The sequence below is a fragment of the Pteronotus mesoamericanus genome, unplaced genomic scaffold (assembly GCF_021234165.1).
Source record: "Pteronotus mesoamericanus isolate MK-2021 breed Mesoamerican mustached bat unplaced genomic scaffold, CSHL_Meso_final contig_263, whole genome shotgun sequence".
NCBI lineage: Eukaryota > Metazoa > Chordata > Mammalia > Chiroptera > Mormoopidae > Pteronotus > Pteronotus mesoamericanus.
The window spans coordinates 1,102,686-1,116,119 of record NW_026555112.1 but is presented as its reverse complement, the minus strand read 5'-3'; the positions used below and the strand labels follow the sequence as shown (position 1 = coordinate 1,116,119).

Sequence of the window (13,434 nt, the reverse complement as noted above, 5' to 3'; positions counted from 1 at the left end):
AAGCGATCGCACAATTTAAGAGATCTTCCAACAAAAACAGTTCTTAATTAGCCCAAAAAAAAAAAAAAAATAAGCTATTGACTGTAATCACAAATGGTATAAGTTTCCAGTTTAAAATTTCAAGGAGTCAACCAAAAGAAAATAAAACACCAATATGTTGCCAATAGATTTTAATTTCATCTTGATAATGCATCCCAAAGAAATAAGGTGAGAAGAAAAGAAACCAGGTTCCAGTAAACCTTATGGGGAATAATAAGAAGGCTTCCCTTTCTGGGGCACTAATGTGAAAAGGCAATCCTCACAATTAAGGGCCAAGAGAACTTAAGCACATGTGTGTTTGCTTTTTTTGAAACTCATTTGCAAAATAAAGAGGATGAAGTAATAATCCCTTACACCTGTGTGGTTTTAATGCTCATAAAATGCTTTCACATACATCTCACCATCTGGAAAGGTCCTTGTCATAACCGTGAAAGGTGGGTATGGTACGAGTTATCACTTTACAGGCGGGGAAATAAAAGTTCCTGGAGGTAAGGGGCGTGTGCGGAGTCTCCCAGGAAGAACCCCAGACTCCTGGTCCTGTGGCCTTCCCACAGGGTGACCATAGAACTGATTCCTGTTCAAAGGCTCAGGCTTGGACCAGCTCAGAGGACAGCTGCTCTGAGCGCGCCCAAAGCAGGACTCAGAAACCCAGAGTCAACGACAGGGCCAGCCATGGCTGCCAGAGTTGCAGCCCAGACACTCACTGCCTCCCTCGCAACACAGGCGGGCTTTTCCCTCGTGAGGTTAAGCCCCTTGGCCCCAGGCCCAGCAAGCCAAGAGGACCCCAAATCCAGCCCCACAGTCACACAGGCTTGCATGCTTACAGACTCCAAAAGGGACTCGGATGCCAAGGAGGCTGGAAGCTGGAGGCTTGGGAGGGAGAAAACAAAAGGAAAAGTCTGGGCGGCCCAGACCTTCTTATCTGGGCTCATTAAATGGTTTCCAGATCAAGGCTAAGGGGCTCCCCTGGACTCACTCCATGAGAGGCTGTTTTCCAGGAAATCTGCTCGCTCCCCCGACGGGAGGAAAGGCAGGCAGGTCAAGGAACAGAGCCTGGCAGCCTCCCCAGCTCCCCCAGCTCCCCCAGCTGGGGGCTTGGTCTACGTTCCCAGCTCAAGCAAACCCCTGCAGCCCCTCTCAGCGGCCTGGGGCACCATCCACCTGCAAGGACCACCCCTCAAGAGAAGGCAGGGCCCAGTCAGGCAGCAGCAACTAACCATGGACAATGGACAGGACAGCTGCAAACTACCCAGCCAGGCCTTGTCTTCTGTGTGGGTCTGGGGTCTAGGCGAGTGGCAGTACCCAGGGAACCATCCGCTTACTTCCATACTGGCCGATCCACTCAAGCAACCAAAGGTTTCCCTCCGCCGGTGTGAATACCAGTTGTCCTCTGCCTGTCTGCTGTTTGCCTGCCCACAGGCCAGTCGGCCTCTCCAAAGTCTCGGTACTCGGGCTCCCAAAACCCGTCTCCCCATCAAGTTCCTGCCCTGCCCAAGAACTTGCAACAAGCCCTGCTGGGTAACTCAGTTGGCTGCAGCGTCGTCCCAACGTGCTAAAAATTGTGGGTTCAATCCCTGATCAGGGTACATGCAGGAACTACTGATGACTGCATGAAGGAGTGGAACAACAAATTGATGTTTCTCTTTCTCTCTCTAAAATACATACATTAACAATTTTTAATTAAAAAAAAAATAACTTGCAATGATCACAGAGCACAGGGCCTTACAGGCTGCTGCCAGTTCTCGACCTTTTTGTAAACCTCAAACCCACAAAAGGTAACACAATCTCCCATCAATATGCAAAAAGGGATTCACCTGAACCCTGTCCCCAAAATCTTAAGTCTGCTGCTGGGTAAGAGTTCCACTGACCCAGCCCAGCAAGAACACCCGAGGATATCCCATTCCCTTAACAAGAGCCCTCCAAAAGAAGGAGGGAAAGGGACAGTCATTAAGTATGTAGACACTACCAACATCAAGTTCTGTTTATTCACAACCTCACTTAACCATCAATCACCCTGGAAAAAAAGCTTTTCTTACCCCTAGTTTATAAATGAGGATGCAGGCTCAGAGATAGCAAGTCGCTTGCCCAGAGTCTCCCAGCCCAGCCAAGCAGCAGGATCTTAACCCAGACCGGCCTGGCCCCTGGGCTGGGGCTCTTCCCGGCCCACTTGTGCCTGGGGGCTCACAAAAGAAGCTGGGCTGGGGCTGGAGCTGGCCGAAACTGCTGATAAAGTTGTGCGGACACGGGAAGTACAGAGGTAGGCATTCCACAGCTTTCAACAAATATTTACTGAGCAAGCAGGCAGGGAGGCTGAGAAAGTGCCTTCCTGGTGTGGCCCATATGGCCTGTCAAACACATTGTGCAAAAAAGCGCAGCACAATGAAACAACATTCGCACTCCCCTGGCCGGTGGGTGGGCTGGTGTGGACAGGAGGACTCTGGCCCTCATCAAACTCCATTCCATCCCAGCAACACTGCCCCTGGCGGCCCGACAGCAAAGAACCAGTCTGGAGGCTCGGCATCGAAGCAGCATCGGGCCCTGGGGCTGCAGGCCCCCGGCACTCAGCCTGCCCTGGAGACCCAGCCCGCCCTTTCATCAGTGGGTCTGTGCTGCAGGCCACAAACAATGCAGTAGCTGCAGGGGAACATCCACCCAACCCACCACCCTCAGCTGGTTCCACCCCACCTTCAGGCCTTGGAAGGAGAGGGGGCACTTACGGGCCAGCACTGTTTACATCTGATATCTATCAGAGACCTGGGGGCCAAGCCATACATACTTCCTGTGACAGAGGGGACACGATGCATTCCCTCAGAGCTGGACCAACACAGGGAGCTGTGATGCCAAGGAGCCCAGGGACGGGGGGCTTAAGGAGTACCCATCTGCCTCAGTGCCTCTCTCTGAGCAGAACTTTTCATTACACACAGCGGGACCCCTGCTGAGCCAGGCCAAGGACAGAGCTATCTGGTTTCAGCAATTCTGCTGGAATGACGCAGGGGAGCAGCAACGCCAAGATCAATACGCGGGTTGGACTGATGTGATGGGGAGGACCACAGAGATCGCAGTAAACAGTGGGACCCAGCCGGGACAGGAACATCCACATTCAAAGGTTCGGAGGCTGCAGGGCTGCAGCTGAGTTCCACTGTGTAAGGTGAAGGAGCTCCCGGGCCCCGGCCACTGCCGAGTCGTGTATGCCCAGTGGGGAAGCCAGGGCGGCAGACAGGTTACCGCTCATCTCTAAGGATGCAGGCGGACTAAGCCGCCACTGTCAAGAGGCATTAGAAATGAAATATGGGGCACTAGAGAAAGGTTCTAAGGAGGCAGCCCACTCAGCGCAGCAGCCAGCATGCAGCCGCTTCTCCCCACCCCGTCCTGGCACCCTACTAAGTGGCCCCTTTAAGATGTTCAAAAAAAACTGAGCATAACATAGAGGTTTTCAAAAGAAAGAAAAGAAAAAAATATCTCCCTAAATTCCTGACCCTCTCTGCCTGAAATCAGTTTTCTCTTTTTTAAATGGTCTCTTCTAGTCCTGGTTCATAGAAACACTAGATTTTTAACTATCTTAAGCAAAGAGTGGAGTTTCCTATTTTGCATTTTCCCTACTTCTTATGACCTTTTCCACACAGGGCCATAGTTTGTCTGTTAATCATTTTTTTAAAGATTTCATTTATTTATTTTTAGAGAGTGGGTAAGGGAGGGAAAAAGAAAGGGAAAAAAACATTGATGGGTTGCCACTCACCTGTGCTTTAATAGGGAACCAAACCCGCAACCCAGGCATGTGCTCTGACCAGGAATCGAACCTGAGACCTCTTGTGTTGTGGGACGACACCCAACGGGGCCACACCGGGCAGGGCTGTTAATCATTTTTATCCACAGGCTTCATTTTACAGGTGATGCCACACAGGCTCTGAGAGGGAAGCACCTCCATTCAGTCACACAGCAGGGGGAGCAAAACCTCAAATCCAGGGCTCCTGGCTCCAAGGCCTGGTTATTGGCCACTTTTAATGGCTACGTAAGATTCCAAAGGGACTTTTTAAACAATCACTATTTACTAAGCTTTTTGCCTCTTATCTTGTGGACCACCTGGAGATCAGTTCCCAGAAAGGGAGTTATTGGACCAAAATTGTTATTGGACATTTTCATGGCCCTGAGATGTGTTACCAAAATGTTTGCCGAAGTGGTTGATTGGTGTGCAAGCCTTCTTGAGGAGGGTATTCCTGTGACAGCAACCACACCAGCATTTAGGAAACTGTTTGCAGGAAAGAGCTTGGTGACTCAGATTAGGGACCCTCAGGAAGCCCTGGGAATCTGCGGGGCTTGGCCGGCCAGCCAGGAGTTAAGGCAAAAGAAGGCAGCGCTCTCCCATTGGAGATCAGATCATGCTGAGGCAGGCCCTTCCAGGCCCTTCCCATGCGGCTTCCTGTGGGTGCCAGTCCAACTCCAAGAAACCCAAGCAGTTGCCTTTTTAGGCCATAATCGAGAGGACACAACCAGAGGCTAAATTAGGACACTCAGGAAATGATGAAACTGAAAGTAAATAGGTTAACCAAAAACCTCTGCTTTCAACCCAAAATGTAATTCCTCGATTATTTGCCTTCTCCCCTTTCCCCCCAAACATCCATTTGGACCTTTTACCCCTTCCTGTTTTCCCGAAGAATCCCCTCCCTCCCTCCCTCTGGTTCTCTTTTTATTTACTTGTGTGCTTGCCTGGAAAAGAAACTGCTAGCCCCTTAAAGACAGAACTTATTCTACTAGGACAAATCATTGGTCCAAAGACTGTGTGTGTTTCCATTCCTAGACAACTAGGATTAGGCAAAGCCTTCCTTCCATGGGCCTGCTAATAAGCTCTGTCTTCTCACCCAAGCCTCGCAATCATTTCATAAGGTTTATATCATCATTTTCATTTTCCAGGTGAGAGGAATGAGGCTTGGACAGGTCCCAAAACCCAGGTTCAAACTCAGACCCATTCAGTTCCAATGCCCTGCTCAGTTTCCACTTCAACTGGCCATGGGGAGAAAAACTAACATCCTGGTTAAGCAAACCAGTAAAACAGACATTGATTTGCCAATTTAAAGCCGCAAACCCCATACTCTCCTTGTGCTGGTTTGTACAAAGGGCTCTTCACACTTCCACCTTAAATTGCAGAGCTACAAGTAAGAGGGTGAGGGGCATGTCCTTGGGCGAGGCTTTTCAGGTCCCTGAGCCAAGGTTCCACTGCAAAGACCCAGGCAGCTCCGACCCAGACGCCGCCGAGCCCTGCCCCAGCTGAGTCGCTGGCATACGTGAGCAGGCCCCTCTGACTGCTGCTCACCCGACCCCTGTCACAGGGAACCCAGGTGGACGCGTCCCTTCTCTTTCTCTTTGCAGCCATTGCTTTTAAGTGAAATGAACTATTAAGGAAGGTTCTATGAAAGCAGCTAGCAAAATAATACAGAAATTCTCAAACCCATTAGGATTTACCTATTCAGCCAACCAAATCATACTGAGGATCTAGGTACCAAAATATTGTGACAAAGATACAAAGGACCCAAGGGATGACACATACTGCTAAAGTGCCAGGCTTGGACTTTAGACGGTAGAGAGCAAGTGCCTTGGTTTTCTGTCCCGTTAACTGCTGCACCCAACATCAAGCACGGTGGGTGTCCAACAAATTGCTACCATATGGATTAAGAAGTACTTGCTTGTGACCTTGGGCACGTACCACCTTTCTGACTCAACTGTAAATGCAGCGAATATTTCAAGCCATTTTCTCTCCCTCACAGGGCTGTTTAATTCAACATGAAATGTATGTAAGGATGAGACAAAATACTAGTCTTTGTGGAACATTCTCTGCAGAGGGAAGACCATGTAAGCAACCAGCTCTAACATGAGACTTGGCAGGAATACAGGAGCGAGCAGCTTGCTGTACAACGGAGAAAAAGGGGTAATTCTGTGGAAAACTTAAAAGCTCGAGGGACAGTTTCATGGAGATGACATTTAAACTGGGTCCTGGAAGATGAATGGAACATTGATGGGGGCAGGGGGTAGAAGATGGTAGAAAAGTATTCCAGGCCAAGGGAGGAGAGGGTGCAGTTTTCTGTGAACCATAAAATGCTATGATCCATTAAGGCAGGGTTTCTGAACCTCAACATTATGAACACTCTGGGTCAAATAACTGTTGTGAAGGGCTGCGCTGTGCATTGTAGGATATCTAGCAGTGTCTCTGGCCTGCACTCCCTAGTCAACAGTAGCACCCGTCACTGGATGTAACAACCAAAAATGTGTCCAGACATTGCCAAAGGCAGGAACTGGAGAACAGAAGTGCAAAATCACCCCCAGTTTGAGAACCATTGATATAAAGGGTTAGTATGAGCAAATGTTGCACAGAAGCCATACCTCAGCTTAGTGAATACTCTCCCAACTGTGGAGTGCACAAGTTAGAGCTCTTTAAAACAGAAGTCCTCAGAGCAAAATGATTCCCCAGGGCCCTACCAATGACCCTCAGGGACAACTCCATCACCAAGGAGGGACTGCCCCTTATAATACACTGTACCATAAGAGATCTGCCCAGAACCCAAGACTGGATTGTACTTTAAAGACTATTAAATGCCCAACTTTTACAAAAAGAATCAGGCAAAGGAGGTAGATGTGCCTCCCCAGGCAGGGCACAAATGTCCAGAGCCTCCAACACAGCAGCTCAGACAGTGACTCCTAAGCAAATTCACCAGCCATCAAGGGGTCCAGGTGAGTAATGGAAGGCAGACAGACAGACAGCAGCTCACCCTATTATCCTGGGGAAGCCATCAGATGCTATTTTCTGAACGCTTTTGGCATATCAGGTTTAATCCCAGGAATGATACCCAGATAAGCGTTTCCCACCCAGAACTCTCCTCCAAGACCCTGAGCACCAACCAGACATGTCTCCACCTGGAGGACCCACAAGCACATCGTACCTGCCCGTGCCCTCCTGCTGGGTTCTCCATTTCTGAGAAAGGCTGTTCATCTGGTCACCCAAGACAGTCATTGCAAAACAACTCCCTGGTGGGTTGGAAGGGCTCCGCCAACCCTGTCGCCGGGGCCCCGCTCCAGCCCGGGCCAGCATCCCCTCCTTTCTAAGCTGCACAGTGGCCTCCTTGCTGCCCTTCCCCTGAGGCTTCCACCCCTTCCAACCCATCCCCCCAGGTGCCTCTGGATTGACTTGGCAGCTCCATTTCTATCCATGCTACTCCCTACTTTATTGATATTACCACCAGTTCAAAACAGTTCCGTGGCTCTCCATCTCCAGAATGAAATCTAAGCACCCTTGCCTGGCGAACAGGCACTTTGTGACTGCCCGTTAACCTCCTCCAACGCTCCCCACCCTTCCCCTGCCTCTGCCCTTCGCAGCCGCTTCATCGATCCCTGTTCCCTTCCCTCTCTGCTCACACCTCCAGGCCTTGGAAGAGGCTGGGGTATCCTCTGCACCATGAACCCTCTCCCAAACGCTCCCTCCTCTGCAAGCTGCCCCCCCTCCGCCACAAGAATACTTCCCTCCCGGCTGCGTTCCTCCCCTCTCGGCTCCACACTGTCGAATTCAGGCAGCTCGACTGTCAATCATTATTCGCAGTTTTAACTGAGGACAGGAGCAGGGTCTCATGCATTTTCATTTCAAGTGTCCAGCACAATGCCTGGCCCAGAGCAGGGCTCCGTTCAAGTTTCCTGCGTGAATGTTAATACAGGAGAAACAAGGCGAAAGTGAGGAAGGAGTGATAGGGCAGGGTTCTAAGGCTGGGAAATCCCCTTGAGCTATACAGAGGGCCGGAGAGCTGGAGTGAACAAGGAGGCCCAAGGTGAAAGCCTGCACAGGTCTCAGCCACCTCATCTGTTACAAAACCCAAGCCATTTATGGACTAACTTGTATATCCCCAAACGATAAGGGGAAAAAAGTATACTGGGGCTTTCTTTCAATCCACAAAAATAGGAGTAAAAATAATTTCTTGGTCCCCAAGAAGACTTACATAGGTTGAATAAACCATCTCAGTCTTCTGGAACCTTCTAGTGCCCCCTGACCAACCAGTGTGGAGGTGCCCACCATCTAGCACCAGACACACCAGACAGGACCTCCGCTGGCATGGGCTCGCGGGATGGGGCCCTGCCCTTCTTGGGGTCCGTGTGAAGGCCTCAGGCCGCCCTTCCCGCTGCCCCCGGAGCTCTCGGTCTGCAGATGCCAAGTGCTGCAGGCACCAATCTTGGTACCAACGCAAAAGAGGGTGACAGAGCTCGGAAAGACCACTGCCATGCGGGGCACCGATTCTTCAAATCCCACCCTCAGTGTTTGTGATACACCATGATGGAATGGAACGGGGTGGAACTTGGAGGCAGGCATTCCTGGGTCTGAATCTCCCACTCACAGCTCCTGTGATCTTGAAGCTGTTAACACCTCAGTCTCCTGGCTCTAGAATGGGGGGGAAATCCAACACTTAACAGGAGCTCCCCTCCCAATTCCTCTCCTCTTGTCCTCCTGATCTCATCTAGTCTTAATCCTTCCCAGAATGACATCTGGGGCCTATGAAAAGCTTCTAGAAGTTTGGTGACTCTCCAGTTGACACCAGTCCACAGAGAACAACATGGCACAGTACAGTGACTCCCCAACACAGTGATTTTGCATGAGGAAAGAGGGCTTCTTGGCCAGCAAGGTCGAACACGCTGTCCCCCATGGCCCTCCAGCAGAGTCACAACACACACGAAGGGTCCGGAGAAGCCTGCCATAAGGAAACCCACTCCACTTTGTCCTGTCCGGCTTAGCGCTCAGGGATGTTCTGCAGGAAACTATTTCTCCATGCTGACCTGGGAAATGCAGGTCTGCTGGGATGTGCATGAGGCCAGTGACAGAAGAGCTAGATTTGAGACTGGCTTGGCGCTGACCAGCTGTGGGACCCTGCACAAGCCACCCACCTGCTCAGCATTCAGATGCTGCTATCAGGCTCAAACAAGGTAATACACGCACAGGCCCCTCCTGTATATACACACCAGGACTATTAGAGCCTTTATCTACAGGGGGGTGTCAGCCGCCCTCACAGCAGCCCCTAACCCTAAGGTGCTTCTTCTTCCCAAGCTACGAAGAGGGGAGGACCCTCCCAGCTGCCCAGAGGCCACAGGCCGCAGAGAGCTGGGAGGGCTGCAGAAGGCCCCCTCCCTCCTGACCTCAGGAATGTTATTTGCTTACAGAAGAAGCTGGGACTTGTTTCCCTTAGCAGTATTCCAACCCCAGCCTGTGCCGATGCTCAGCAGATAAGAAAACCAGACCAGAGACAGGGCAGAGAGGAATTTAGCACCAGAGCCCCCAGAGCCCACCCGTTCTGTCCTTCCCTCCTCAGAGGCCCATGGAGGGACTTTCCAGAACTCCAGAGAGTCCCAGGGAACTCTGAGAAGTGCTCCCGTTTGCCTGACTGAAGAAGGCAAGGCCTGTGGTCATTTTGACTTTGCCCTGACCCCAACAAACTCAGACCATCAAAAATGACACCAGAATTTTGTGCACAGGTTCCGCGCCCCCTGTGCGTATAAGGAACTGGAAGGGAAGGGGGGAGTAGCTGAAGATGAGGCTGGAGGAGATAAGCAGAGCAGCTTACCCACGATCTTATCAGCCATGGGAGGAATGTGGTCTTTATTCCACGGACAAGAGGAGGGCACTGCAGGAGGTGGGGCATGAGGAGGGTGACATCATCGGATTTGTATTTTAAAAAGATCACACTCCCTGACCTCAATTTAAGGGGCAAGGTCAGCAGCTGGGAAGGGCCCTGGACTAGCCAGGAGGCAGGAGGGCTTGTAACCTAAGAGAAGAGAAAAGAGAGTCCTATGAGGAGGCTTGGGAGAAAGTGATTAAATGCCACACAGAGAAGGACAAATGAGGCACAGATTTCACCCTTGGATCCCGCTCAGGGAGGATCCTGGGAGTCGCTGTCCCACCGCAGCCATTTCCTCCTAAGTGAGAAGTGCCCCAGCATCCCAGGAACTTTCCTGCCATTGACCACATGCAGCATGTCTCATGCAGACCAAAGTGCCCAAGTGAGTCTCCTCCACTATGATACTGTCCCTGTCCTCAGGGCCACAGATACATGCCCTTGGGCACAGTTAGGGCACAAAGCAATCAGAGGTTGAAGGCAGCCCCATTCAGAATGACAGTCCTTCCCACCTGGCGAGAAAGATGCCCATGGACTTTAAAGCACAGCTGTCTCTCCAGCCCCACCTCTCCAGTCAGCTGGCAGACACCCTCCATTCTAGCCATGGCTTCAGAGGGTCGTCTCTGCTCCCGATGGCCCAGGGAGCCTTTCCTAACACCGTCCCCCAGGCAGGCTACGGTACAATCTGCCTTGTACCAGGGTCACTGCTCCCTGTCTCACCATCTTCCCTAGACCTCCTTGAAGGCAGGGGCTGACTGAGCCCAGAGGACCGCACAGGCAGGGTCTTCAATCAGTGCTTGCTGAAATGGAGTGAACTGCTCCAAACATCTGGGTTTACACTCACGCTGTGTCATCTAAGAACCTGGCTGTCCGAGAGATCGCCATTCCACAGGTAACCCCTCCCGACGCCCTCAAGTCTGATGTCGAAGGGGAGAGGGAGAGAGTTAAGAAAGGGAAGAGGCCGGGCCGCTGCTGGATGTGTGGGTCTGCAGGAAGGTCACCTGCACTGGACCCCTGGCTTTGCTTTCAAAGTCATTCAATATTTGGGTAGCGAGGTCACACCTGTGTCTCGCCTACCTGGTAAGGAGCTTTCACTCAGCAGTCTAGGAGAAACTGCAAAGAGAAGCAAATAATTTCAGGGGGCGATGTCCCCTCCTGCACAGCCCGGATTCTGCCCCCAGTTTGACAAGGCTGACAACTGTTTGGCTGCCTGCCCCTGCGGAATGTCCGCCGAACACAACACGCCTGCTGTCCAGCAGACAGCCTCTCCCAGGCTCCCCACACGGGCGTGAGGGCGACCTGAACCCTCCAGGTTCTGAAGTCAGGTTATTCCTTCCCTTCAGTTCTGCTGAGAGCACGGTTTTCCTTTCCTCAAGCATGCAGGCAATTTGCTGAAATCCAACGCAGAAAAATAACCACGCCACAAAGATTTAATTATACGGCCGCCGTCTCAATGGGAAAGCGCTGGCTTCCTGCATCCACATCATGACAGCTGAGACACCCAACGCAACATCCGGAACTAGACAATTCCTGGAGACTGGTCAGCCCAGAGCCCGCCAGGCCATGAGCAGCTTGCTATTCTGAGTAATGTTTAAATAATATTAAAAAAGAATAGTGAAGCCACGTGCCCCAACAGCCACCCTGACCCCAGTCCCACTGGGCTGGGAGCGCTAAGGCCTCAGTGGCTCCCACTCACCGCTGGGTTCCCACTGCCCGACATGTAGGTGCTGAGTAACACCTGACAAACTCAAGTAAGGGGTAGGTTCCAGCCTCCCAAAAGGTCCAAACTCCACACTCTCTGCCATCCATTCTTTATTTATTTGTTTAATCCTCACCTGAGGATATAGTTATTGATTTTAGAGAGAGGAAAGGGGAGAGGGAGAGGGAGAAATGTCAAAGTGAGAGAAAAACATCATTCAGTTGCCTCCCATTCACGCCCTGACCAGGGATAGAACCTGCCACCTAGGTCTGTGCCTTGACTGGGGATCAAACCTGCAACCCACTGGTGTAGGGGACAACGCTCCAACCAACTGAGCCACCTGGCCAGGAAGGACTCTACCACCCGTTCTTAACGTGCCTAGCGCTAAGCCTGGCAGTCCCACACTCTATTTCAAACATCACTGAGTCTCATTTCCCCCTTTAGTGCTCAAGAAAGCAAAAGCCTGCAGTGGGCCAGGGCTCCTCTGGGACCACCCAGGACCACCACCACCTCACTGCCCTGTTCTTCTCACCCACCCTTCCAGGTCGATGCGACGTTCAGCACTCTTTATTCTAAGATGCACATGACTGGCCAGGCAGTCAGGAACAATCTTCCTGAATTGATCAAGTGGGTCATCATTCAAGTCGCTCTGCTCATGAGCTTCATCACTGAAAGGAGAGAGACCTTCCAAGTGGTGCTACACTAATGCACGACCTTTACAGGAGGCATCTTAGGGAGAACCTGGATCAGGAGGCAGCCAGGCTGGCTGTGGAATTCCAGAGCCATCATTTCAAGAACAAACCTGGCCGGGCAATGTGGCCCCCAGGCCTCGGTTTCTCCGTGTGTAAGACGCAGGCGCCCCCAGCCAGCCCCGACCGAGGCCAGCTGTGAGCAGCGGCGCAGAGCGCCAGCCCCATCTCTGCACTGTGGCCGGAGCACTGCTCGACTCACAGAACTATTGTGAGGAGCGGAGGAGTGGTGCTTGGTGGCGCCCCGGGCCGGCCACTGCCCTCCCCCACAATCTTTGCCTCTTCTCTCAAGAAGTCTGTGTCGCCACTGAGCTCATAATGAGTCACTCGCAGGCGCTGCCCTCGCGCAGCCCACTTCGGGGGTTTGAAGTCACATCCTGCCTAGCCTAACTCAACATGATTTATTCCACCCCAGGAATGTAGCTCATTTCCCAGAATTTTGTAAGGAACTTCAGTGAAGGGCTTTGATTTGCAAGGGGCTCCATTTAAAGGCTCAGCTGGAGCAGCAGGAGGAGACCCAGCTCAGCTCAGACGGGTAGGCGGGAACCACACAAAGTTGGGGCTGAAAGAGATCCTCCCTAGGGCATCTCTTCCTGGGGTACCAACATTTTCTTTTTTATCTTAAGCCGGGGAGAGGGGAGGAGTAAGAACTTTTTATCACAAATACATACAAACATGTTAAACAAAATAAAATTCACAAGTATATCCTATGCACTCTGATATTTTCCATTCAAATCTATTTTATTTCATTTCTAAAAATGCTGGTTGCCACCCACTAAATTTCACAACCCACCAATGAGTCTCCATCGACAGACTGAAAAACACCAATCTGACTCAACCCACACTGGGCAGATGAGGCTCAGACTGGTCCAGCGACTCCCGCATGATCACACAGGGAGTTAGGCCAAGCAGACGCCCAGGCCCACGGCCAGAGCAAGGCTCTGGGGGGGATGCGTTCCTCTCCCACTGCTCCCATCATGTGATCGCGACCACCTCAAAGGTATCCTACGCGCCCTCTCTTTCCCTGCTCCCCCTCCTTCGCCCTGAAAAAAAGAGACTCAGAGGCCGGGAGGAATGTGTGACGGGACCTGCCCGGATGTGGCTGAGGAAACATCCTTTGAGCACCTGGAGTCCAGGTGGAAGATCACAAAGACACAAAGAAAGAAGAGCTCAGTTTCCTCAGTCTCCAGAATAACAACAGATCAAATCTCCTACTGTCAAAACATCACCAAAGTGCCAGCCCCGACCCCTCGCTGAAGAGGCACCCAGAAGAGAAGTGTTACAGTCTAACACCAGAAAGAGCAGACAGGAG

General features: G+C 51.6%; 1 protein-coding gene across 1 annotated transcript in view; it reads right to left on the bottom strand.

Moving 5' to 3' along the window:
- The window catches only part of MYH9 (myosin heavy chain 9), an 89,091-nt gene that overhangs the window by 59,973 nt on the left and 15,684 nt on the right, over positions 1 to 13,434 (bottom strand). The gene's annotated exons all lie outside the window — the stretch shown is intronic.